Consider the following 10,549-nt stretch of genomic DNA (forward strand, 5'->3'; position numbering starts at 1 on the left):
TTTCAAGGGACTTTCAGAATATGAATAATCTCAGGGCTGGTGAGATGGCTCAGTGGACTAAGCTCCTGTGTAGGCAACCACAGAGATCAGGTTTCATCTCTGTGCCAGCCCCATGCCCTGGCCTGCTGAGCCACTCACCTGAGCCACCCACCAGGACTGGACGTGGTGGCGCACTGTAATCCCAGCACTGGAGAGACTGAAAACAGGAGGATTACAGCAAGTCTGAGCTGCATAGTGAGACCCTGTACCAAATATTGAGAGAGAGAGAGAGAGAGAGAGAGAGAGAGAGAGAGAGAGAGAGAGAGAGAAAATAAGTATGAATATTCTCTGAAATTATTAGGTGCTCTTGGTCCAAAAATACATTGAACACATTTGACTTAATGGAGTTTTACTTTCTCTACTTTACAATGCTTAACATATTTCATTTGCAAATACATACAGATAACAAGATTAAATCTCTAGCTGTAAAAGGCTTTGTATCTAATTGATATAGTGAATTAATTTTATTCCTTTTGTTTGATCTGATATCTGAGGATAGGGTATAACAAGCTTTTATGTCGTATTTTATGAAATACATTTTGCATATGTGTTTTACTGAAAATTTAAAAAATCTGTTGACTAGATATCTTATATACTTGAGATTCTTCTGTATTGATGAATATTCGAAGTATTTTTAAAAAGCTGGTTGTTTAAGTACCTTATAGAAAGGAACCAAAAATCCAATCCTTACCTAGAATAGGTCAGTTAATATATAGAAGAGATTAATCTAAACAAGAACAAAATTCAAGAAAGTTTCATTAATTCTTTTTTTTTTTTTGGCGGAACCGGGGATTGAACTCAGGCCCTTGCGCTTGCCAGGGAAGCGCTTATTCCACTGAGCCATCTCTCCGGCCCCTCATTAATTCTTACTTCCTTTCTATCATTGGTTGAATCGTTTGGTTTGTTCTTTCTTTTCTAGGCAGTAGCTAGTGGTCTGTCACCTGAGCTTTTCTTCATCCTCTTATCCAAAGCTTCCTACACTCCCAGCCAGGTCCACTTGTTCTGTGTGCAGATGATCAAATCACTGTTTAGTCTGAATTTAAGTGCTATGTAAAAAAACAGTAAAAATCAAATATAGTATTTCACTCCAACCTTTTTCAGTATATGCTGAAAGATATATGGATTTACTATAGATTAGTCCTATTTATTAGGTATGTGCTGGTTTTTGGTTGCTGACTTTTACATCAGTTTTATCAGGCACACATTTTGTAGCACCAATTTTGTAAGTTTTTACCCAAAGTAAGGAACTCCTCCTTCCTACCTCTTTGACCATTTATACCTTCTTTAGCTAATTATTTTATAGATTTTCTTCACTGTCTCTAACAAACATGCTTATATTCCTTTCTTTTGATCATTCACTCCTTTTAATATTGATATATACAAAAATATTGACAAATCATATGAATGATTAAAAATAGTATAGTGTTAAACCTATGCAAGTGTTACACACAATTGAACCATGTTACTAACAAGTTTTATTTTTCCTGCCTAGCTTTTGTTTTCCCTAAATGTAACTATTCTTTTTTTTCTTTTTTCTTTTTATGTATTTAGTACAGGGTCTATAGGGTTTCACCATGCAGATCGGACTCCTAGTGATTCTCCTGTTTTCAGCCTCCCAAACTCTGGGATTACAGGTGTGCGCCACCACGCCCAGTCTCAATCACTATCTCAGCGTGCCCCTAGGGCGGAGCCAGCACAGCAAGCTAGGGATTGAACCCCAGTCCTGCACCTACTTAAGCAGGCGCATTAGTCCCCTAAGCTATCTGGTCAATGTTAATTTTATTTGCATTTCTCCAATGACCAAATATTTTGAACATTTTTTCATATATTTATTTGCCATTTGTAATGCTTCATCTAAGAAGTATGTATTTATTTCACATACACATTTTTGGATTGTGTCTTTGAATTTTGGGGTCCTTTTGTTTTGGGTTTTTTTTAATTATATGTTCTAGATAAAAGTCCTTTCTTTGTCTGAGGGACAGTCAGCTAAATTTTTTTCTCAATTTATGCGTTTACCTTTTACTCTGTGGTTGATTTCTTTTGACTTTAGTGCGTGGTGATAAACATGGGTCTATTTTTAGCCTTCAGCACATGGAAAACCATGCTGAAGTTTTCTAAGCACCATTTATTAAGGAGGCTATCTTCCAGTGAACATGTTTGGCCCCTTTGTTAAAGATAAGCCTGGCTGAATGTGTTTGCAGTTGTGTCTGCGTCTTCTAATCTGTTCCATTGATCCTCAGATCTCTGTTTCTTTTTTACCAGTACTATGCTGATTTTACAACAGTAGCTTTATAAATTAATTTTTAATTTCAAGTCAGGGATTGTGATGCCTCTGGGCTTTCCTTTGTTGCTCAGGATTGCTTGTGCTCTTTTAGATCTCTTCTCTTGTTCCAGATAAATTTTAGGAATATTTATCTAGATCTGTGAGGTATACTAATAGTATTTTAATTGGGATTGCATTGAATTTGTGTAACAATTTTGGAAGTATGGCCATGTTCATAATGTTCATAATGTTCTTCCCATCCACAAGTAAGAAATATTTTTCCATTTTCTGAAATCCTCTTTGATCTGTTTTTTTCAGAGTACTGTAATTTTAACTGTATGGATGTTTTACTTCTTAGATTGATTTGTAAGTATTTCATTGTTTTGGGATGCTATTGTAGAGGGCATGGTTTCTTTAATTTCTATCATTGTGCCTTGTTTGTTTACAGAAATGCAATTGAATTTTTGAGTATTGCCTTTGTATCCTGGTACGATACTGAATTTGGTTGTTAAATATACAAGTCTCTTAGTGGAGTTTTTGGGGTCTTCTATGCAGAGTATCGTGTCATCTGCAAATAATGATAATTTCACTTCTTCATTTCCAATACTTAATCCTTTTATTTTTCTCTCTTGTTAAGTTGTTCTGGCTAATATTTTCAGAACTGTATTGGATAGGAGTGGAGACAGTGGACATCTTTGTCTTGTTCCTAATTTTAAAGTGAACACTGTTTTTGTCATTTAGTGGCATGTTGACTATTGGTTTGTCATAGATGGCTCTTATCAGACTGAGGTAAAGACCATCTATTCCAACTTTTTATAGGGTTTTATCATGAATGGAAATTGGATTTTGTCAAAACTTTTTCGCTATGTATTGAGATGATCATGTAATTTTTTTTGTCTTTGGCTTTGTTGATGTGGTATATTACATTTATGGATTTGTGTATATGCTACCTTCCCTGAATTCCTGGAATTATCTCACTTGGTCATGATAATTTGCTTTACACTGTTTGCTAGAATTTTATCATCTATGTTCATTAGGGAGATTGGCCTAAAGTTCTCTTTTTTGGTTGGGTCTTTCTCCAGTTTTGATATGAAGGTAATACTTGCCTCCAGAAATGAGTTTGGGAGAATTGCTTCCCATCAGTTTCATTGTAAAGTTTGAGAAGACTTGGCATTAAATCCTCTCTATATTTCTTGTAGAATTCATCTCTGAGTGCTTCAGGACCTAGGCTTTTGTTTGTTGTTAGATTTTTTAGTACATTTTCAGTTTCACTCACTGATACTGGGTTATGCATTATTTTTATACTTTCTTGATTCAGCTTTGGTAATTCAGATGTATCTAGGAATCTGTCCTTTTCTTCTGTATTTTTCATTATGTGAGAATAAAGATTTTCAAAGTAGGTATAGATGATCTTCTGATTTTTTTTTTTTTTTTTTTTTTTTTAATCTACTTGGGACAGGATCTCACTACACAGATCAGACTCGTAGTGATCCTCCTGTTTTCACTATCCCAAGAGCTGGAATTACAGGCACGCCACCACACCCAGTCTCAGTGTGCCCATGTGGCAGAGCCAGCACAGCAAGCTGGGATCAAATCCTGCTCCCTGCATGTGCGTAAGCAGGCACGCTTTAATCCGCTGAGCATCTGGCCAGCCCTGATCTTCCGTTTTAAAGCTCCACAGTGCTGGGATTAGAAACATGGGCCACCACACCTAGACTTGCTGGCCGGCCCAGCACCCTGGGATGGGAGGAGGGGCGTGCGGCATGTGGTGCCGGGGATTGAATCTGGTCCCTCTCCTTGCCTAAGTAGGCACTTAGTCTGCTGAACTATCTTGCCAGCCCTGATCTTCTGAATTTCTATATGCTTTGTAGTGATTTTGTCCTTTTCTTTACTTATTTCATGAATTTGAGTTTTTCCTCACTTTTTTTGGTAAGGTTGGCTAATGGTTTATCAGTTTTACTTATTCCTTCAAAGAACCAACTCTTTAATTCCTTGTATTGTTTTCTTTGTATCTATTGCATTAATTTCAGTTCTGAAATTTATAATTTCCTACCTTCTTTGGACTTTGGGATTAACTTGCTCTTCTTTTTCTAGGAGATTGAGGTACAGCATAAGGTTGTTTATTTGGGCTTGTTCTATTTTCCTGATGTGAGAATTTACTGTTATAACTGTCCCTCTTAAGATAGGTTTCATTGCATCCCACAGATTCTGGTAAGTTATATCTCCATTTTTATTTGATTGTAAATATTGTTTAATTTCTTCTTTAATTTCATCTATGACTCACTGATTGTTCAGGAGGTTGTTATTTAATTTATATGTTTGTGGAGTTTTTGTTACTTCTTTTGTCAGTAATTTGCAGTTTCATTGCATATGCTCAGATAAAATGCATCAGATAATTACAATTCCTGTGCATTTACTTAAGCATTTTCTATATGATAGTGTACAGTACAGTCTAGTTTGGAGAATGTCCTGTGTGCAGCTGAGAAGAAAGTGTATACTGATGTCGTTGGGTGGAAAACTTGTAAAGGTCTATTAAGTCCATTTCTTTACAAGTTTTATTTAGTTCTGTTATTTTGTCTAGTTAATGTTTTGTCTAGTTGATTTATCTCTGTGACAAAGGGTTGTTAAAGTCCCCCATTACAATTGTGTTATTGTTCATTTGATTTTTCATGCATGTTCAAATTTGTCTTATATAGTTGTGTTCTCCTATATTGAGTGCATATATATTTATAATTGTTACCTCTTCCTCTTGCAGTTTTCCCCTAACAAGTGTGTAGAGATTTTCTTTATCTCTTTTAATCATTCTTAGTTTGACGTTGACATTGTTCGCAACTAGAATAGCTACCCCTGGCTTTTTTCTGGGTTCCTGATGCATAGAGCATTGTTTTTCATCCTTTGATTCTCAGTCTACGAATTTCTTTTTGAATTAAATGTGTTTCTTGTAAACAGTGTATTGTTGACTTTTATTTCTTGATCCAATCTTCCAGCTTGCTTGTTTTGATTGATGAATGCAGCCTATTTACATTGATGGTTATAACTGATATGTAATGATTTATCTTTGTCATGTTATTATTATTCTGCTATAGGTTCCATACTTTACCCCTCCTTTTATTTACTTGCTGTGTTTAGTAGTTCCTTTGTGTTGTTCTTGAAGTTTTGATTGTTTCTCTCTCTCTCTTTCTAAAATATGTCATTACTCCTTGTAGGGTTAGTTTGGTGGTCATGAATTTCTTCAGTTAATCTTCATCATAGAAGTATGTTATCTCTCCATTATATGTGATAGATAGTTTTGCAGGGTACATCAATCTGGTTTGGAAATTGTTTTCTTTCAGGACCTGAAGTATCTCACTCAAAGCTTTTCTTTGTTTGATGGTCTGTTGAGAAATCTGCCACGATTCTGGTGGGCTTTCCTTTATAGGTGATCTGTTTCTTCTCTCTTACAGCTTTTCATATTCTGTTCTTTTGCTCAATTTCTGGGATCTTGGTTATGTGTCTGGGTGAAGATTTATCTTGATTATGGCTAGCTGGAGTTCTACATGCTCTATTTAAATGTCAGATTATTTTCCCATGCTTGGGAAATTTCTACTACTACTTCCTTAAGTAGTCTTAATTAGATCATTTGTGTTAACTCCAGCTTTTTTGTTGATACTTACTAGTCTTATGTACCTTTGCATCATCTTGCAGTTCTTGTATTATGTCCTCATTCCTTGTAATTTTTAAGAGTTCTTTCTTTTCATGTTCACTATGTGCAGCGCTGTCTTCAGGGTCTGAACATCTTCAGTTTCGTTCAAGTAGTTTTGCCTGCTTTCAATGGAATTCTTAATTTCCTGGTGCCTGTTAAATCTGTTTTATGCATTCCAATTCTTTCCTGTATTGCTCATTCAATGGTTCCATCATTTTTTTCCATTCTCCTATAATATTATCTATGTCTTCTTTAGATGTGCTGAGCAATTCTTTCATGACTGTTGTCATTTCTTTTTTTTACCTAAGAGATTATTTCTGTTCTAACATCTTCTATAGCCTGATGGATTTATTTCTTTACTTTAGTTGCTTTCATTTCAGAAATTTCAGGTGTGTGACTTCCAAGTTCTTGTATGTCATTGTTTCCTGGATTTGTTCTGGGTGAGTTGGAGGGCTCAGATTACCTTTACTTTGTTTTAACAGTTTTAGGCTCCAATATTACCTGGACTCAGCAGTGATGGTACATGGGTCAGATGGGTGTCAGCAAAGCTTTTGCAATAGTTTAGGTATAGGCTAAACTCACCCAGTCTTCTCTGTGTGGGGTTCAGTGTGTCTTTTGCCACAGTGACTGGGGTTGGTGGTGAGGGAATCTGAGGGTGGGGCAAAACTCTGCAAGCCTCTCCCAATGTTGTGGGAGAGCTCATATAGGCACCCCTGACTGGTGGGGTTTGGGTGGGCTTCAGCTCTTCAAAGGTGGGGAGACAGGTCTTCCCTGGGCTCTATAGCTGTCCAGTGTCAGCCTGTCTTTTGCAATGGTGGGAGAGTCTGGGCTCAGCAAAGCTCCTGTGTTGATGGCAGTGGCATAGCAGGACTCACTAGGTCTGTGTAGCTGTCCAGGGTCAGTCTGTCTTCTGTGGTAGTGAGAGAGGTGGGCCCCAATTCAGCGAAGTTCCCACGGCTGGGGGGCGGGGCAGGGCAGGACCCACGAGGTCCCTGTAGATGTCCAGGATTGGCCTGCCTTCTGCAATGATGGGAGAAGTGGGTCTAAGTTCAGCAAAGCTCTGGCAGTGATGGTCGGGACAGTGTACTGCTCACTAGATCATTGTACCTGTCCAGGATTGGCCTGCCTTATGGTTTCTCCAGTTTACTCTTGGATCTCCACTCACTTTGTTCCTGACAATTTTTTCCCTTTGTTACTCTGTGCAGTCTCTGTGTGCTATGCTTTGTGTCATTTCCCTGATGTCTGCTCTCCTGGTCAGTGTCGTATCTTAGCGGTTGAACCTGTTTTCCTATAGCTGTGTAAAAAGCATACAGAGGTCATGTTGATATCTAGATGTCTGAAAGTCTTCGTTGTGTTCTTACATATAATTATGCTAGTGAGAATTTGACTGAAAAATCACTTAATTTCAGCACTTAATAGGCATTATTTATTCCCTTAAACTCCTAGTGTAACCATGGATAATTATGATTATTGGTTTTTCTTTTGCAGAAAATGTTTAGGATATTTTTTTCAGTATTTGATTTCTGATGAAGTGCCAAAATTTGGTCTCTTCTGTGTATCACAATCTTTTGAGGGCTTTTTTCATCTTTATTTTATTTATTTATTTGAATGCAAGAACTTTATTGAAGTGCAATGGAACTTATTGAAAGCTTAAAAGATAGGGGTAGCACAAATACTTCCCCTCAGATGGAGCACCATGTGCAGGGTGGACTCATTCTGGATGTTTTAGTCAGAGAGGGTATGCCCATCTTCCAGCTGCTTGCCAGCAACCTCTGCTGGTCAGGGGAATATGCCCTCCTTATCTTGGATCTTGACTTTGACATTCTCAGAGGTGTCACTGGGTTCCACCTCAAGGGTGACTTTTTTTTTTTTTTTTCTTTTTTTGGTGGAACTGGGGATTGAATTTAGGCCCTTGCACTTGCCAGGGAAGCATTTATTCTACTGAGCCATCTCCCTGGCCCCCAGGGTGCTTGTTTTGCCAGTGAGAGTCTTCACAAAGATCTACATTTTCAAACCAAGCATCAAAGGCAGTGGCACACAGAGAAGTGAGATGCCACAGAGACCTCAGCAAACCTTTTTTCATCTTTAAATTCATATATTTTAAAACTCCTTTATTGATATTTACTCCACTTTGTGTGCTTTGCATTAACATTTGCTCTACTCTTGTTGCCTTCTTACTAATCTCTTTTCTGTCATTTTTTTTTTTAATCTCTATTTTCTGCTTAAAGAGTTTTTCACTGGTGTTTGATAATCTTCATCCCTGCTTTCTTTCAGACTAGGAGACTTAGGCTAAATTGGCAACCCTGAGTCTATAAGTAGAGCTTGTTAGCTCTCTGCTTTACTGTGTAGGGAGACTTGTGGTTTGTTTTGAGGGCCTATCTTCTGGAACTTGTCAGAGTGCTTAGAGATGAGTCTTCCCATTTTTTGCCTGTAGGTGAAAATCCAGTTGCCACGCATTTGATAGCAAATTGGTGAAAAGATAGTTCATATAATTTCACTTGACCCTGCCTATTTTCAGACTACCCTTACCTATAAAGGTACTTGCTCTCGCCAGTTAGAATCCAATTTATCCTCTCTTCTAAGATTTTGCAAGAGCTATGAAAGAGTAGCTTATATGTGAAAAAACTGTTTGTCAGTGAGCAAAATCTTAGAATATAACTGCATTTTCAAGACTTTAAACAGTCCTTCACTTTTGTTTTCAGGCATACTTAATATTAAATTTCTCAGCAGTTCAGTGTGTAGTAGGATACTATTTAACTGCCCTCATTTACCACTTAGCATTCTGGATTCATCTATGTGTCCAGCTGCTTTCTAGTTTCTAGATTTTTGTCACTCATATTGTGTGTGTGTGTGTGTGTGTGTGTGTGTGTATGTTTGTGAGAGTGATCTCATTTTTGTCATTTTAGTGGGATTTCAAAATCTCCCAAAATTATCATAGTTTTTCTATTTGAAGTCTTATCATTTCCTCTTCTCATTGCCACCTATACTAGACAGTTAATAGTATTTAACTGGGTATATTTGGGTTTTCTCAATCACTTAAACATGCAGTTTGAATAAGGATGAGTATATTAGAGGATTTTTTTATTAATGATGAGGATTATTTTATAAAAAAATTACTCCATAGATAGCTATGATAATTATATACCCAATATATTCATCATCCTGTAGTACTTCCCTTTTTTTTCTTCCTCTTCATGTTATCTGTCATTGAGCATAATCTTTACTAAACATCCTTGAATCATCCTTGAATTTAATATCTAAGCCAGTGGCGTATAGGAACTTGCCTGGTTGGATATTATAGCTTAATTGAGGTTTTTAAGATTGATTTGTTGATATGAGATAAGTTTGGAAGAGCCCCCTCTATAAAGACTTTTTCAGTAACACATTTCCAGGCATAGAACAGTTAGGAATTATAAGTAGACTTGCATTTAGGTAATTGTGCTCTTCTATAGTTGATATAAAATATATACTTTTAAGATCAGCTTTAATAATGATGCAATAAACCTGGATCATTTTGAAAATTACTGATAAATAAAAAGTTATGAATTTACATCATATTTATAAAGCAAATAAAATTTTCTAGGATCTAAAAGACAAATTTATGAACCCTTTGAAATTATAATTAAAATTTATACATATATCCATATGAATTAGTATTTCAAAAAGTTGAGCCTAAATCCAGCCAAGCATTTGGAGCTGACATACTCAGTAAATAGAAAATACAGAAGACAGAAGACAATTAGATATTATTTTGAGGAAGCAGACACATAAATATAAAATGTGAAACATTCAGTAGAATGATTGGTCAGGTTTAGTCAACAGTTCAGTAACAGTAGCAGTAATACAGTGGTACTATTACTGATATTTCCCAACTCCACCAACACTGTGGTGGTGGTCATGTCATGGGGGAAAGGAAGAATGTTACCAATTTAGGAAATGTAATTGCTAACAAGGTGTCAGGGCTTCTTGGATCTTGGTTCTAATAAACCCATTGCAAGAGAATACTGGAGATAAAAGGAAAAAGTATAAATTTAGACTAGAAAGTAGTAGATACCAAGAAATTATGTTAGCTATGAAAATCTGTTGTGGTTAGGTACATGGATGTTATTCTGTGTCTAGTATTTACAATTGTTACTCAAAAGTTTTTTTTAAAAAGAAACAATATATATAATTTTTGTTTTTGTATCTTTGTATATATATGAAATTTTTTGTAATGAAATAACTTTTTAACTTACATAAATGGTGACCTAAAAATATAATGTGCAATTCTTTTTAAATTATTGTACTAAAACATTTCTATTAATCTCCCTAAAAATATTTTCCCTCACTTTGAGCACACTTATGCCATCATTCTTGAAAATTTCTAAAACAATTCTGAAAGTTCTTTTGTGTCTTTAAGGTCGAAAATATAGTAAATGATGGCATAAGCCTGCCTGGCAAGCACAAGGTCCCAAGTTCAATCCCTGGTACTGCAAACAACAGCATATATATACAAAGGTCTTCAGGGCTGGGGAGACGGCTCAGTGGAATAAGCACTTCCTTGACAAGTGCAAGGGCCTGAGTTT

The 10,549-nt window shown here is 36.3% G+C and overlaps 1 protein-coding gene across 4 annotated transcripts in view; it reads left to right on the forward strand.

Moving 5' to 3' along the window:
* The window catches only part of Rttn (rotatin), a 198,838-nt gene that overhangs the window by 167,815 nt on the left and 20,474 nt on the right, over positions 1–10,549 (forward strand). The gene's annotated exons all lie outside the window — the stretch shown is intronic.

This window comes from Octodon degus, unplaced genomic scaffold (assembly GCF_000260255.1).
Source record: "Octodon degus isolate 3935 unplaced genomic scaffold, OctDeg1.0 scaffold00289, whole genome shotgun sequence".
NCBI classification, from domain to species: domain Eukaryota; kingdom Metazoa; phylum Chordata; class Mammalia; order Rodentia; family Octodontidae; genus Octodon; species Octodon degus.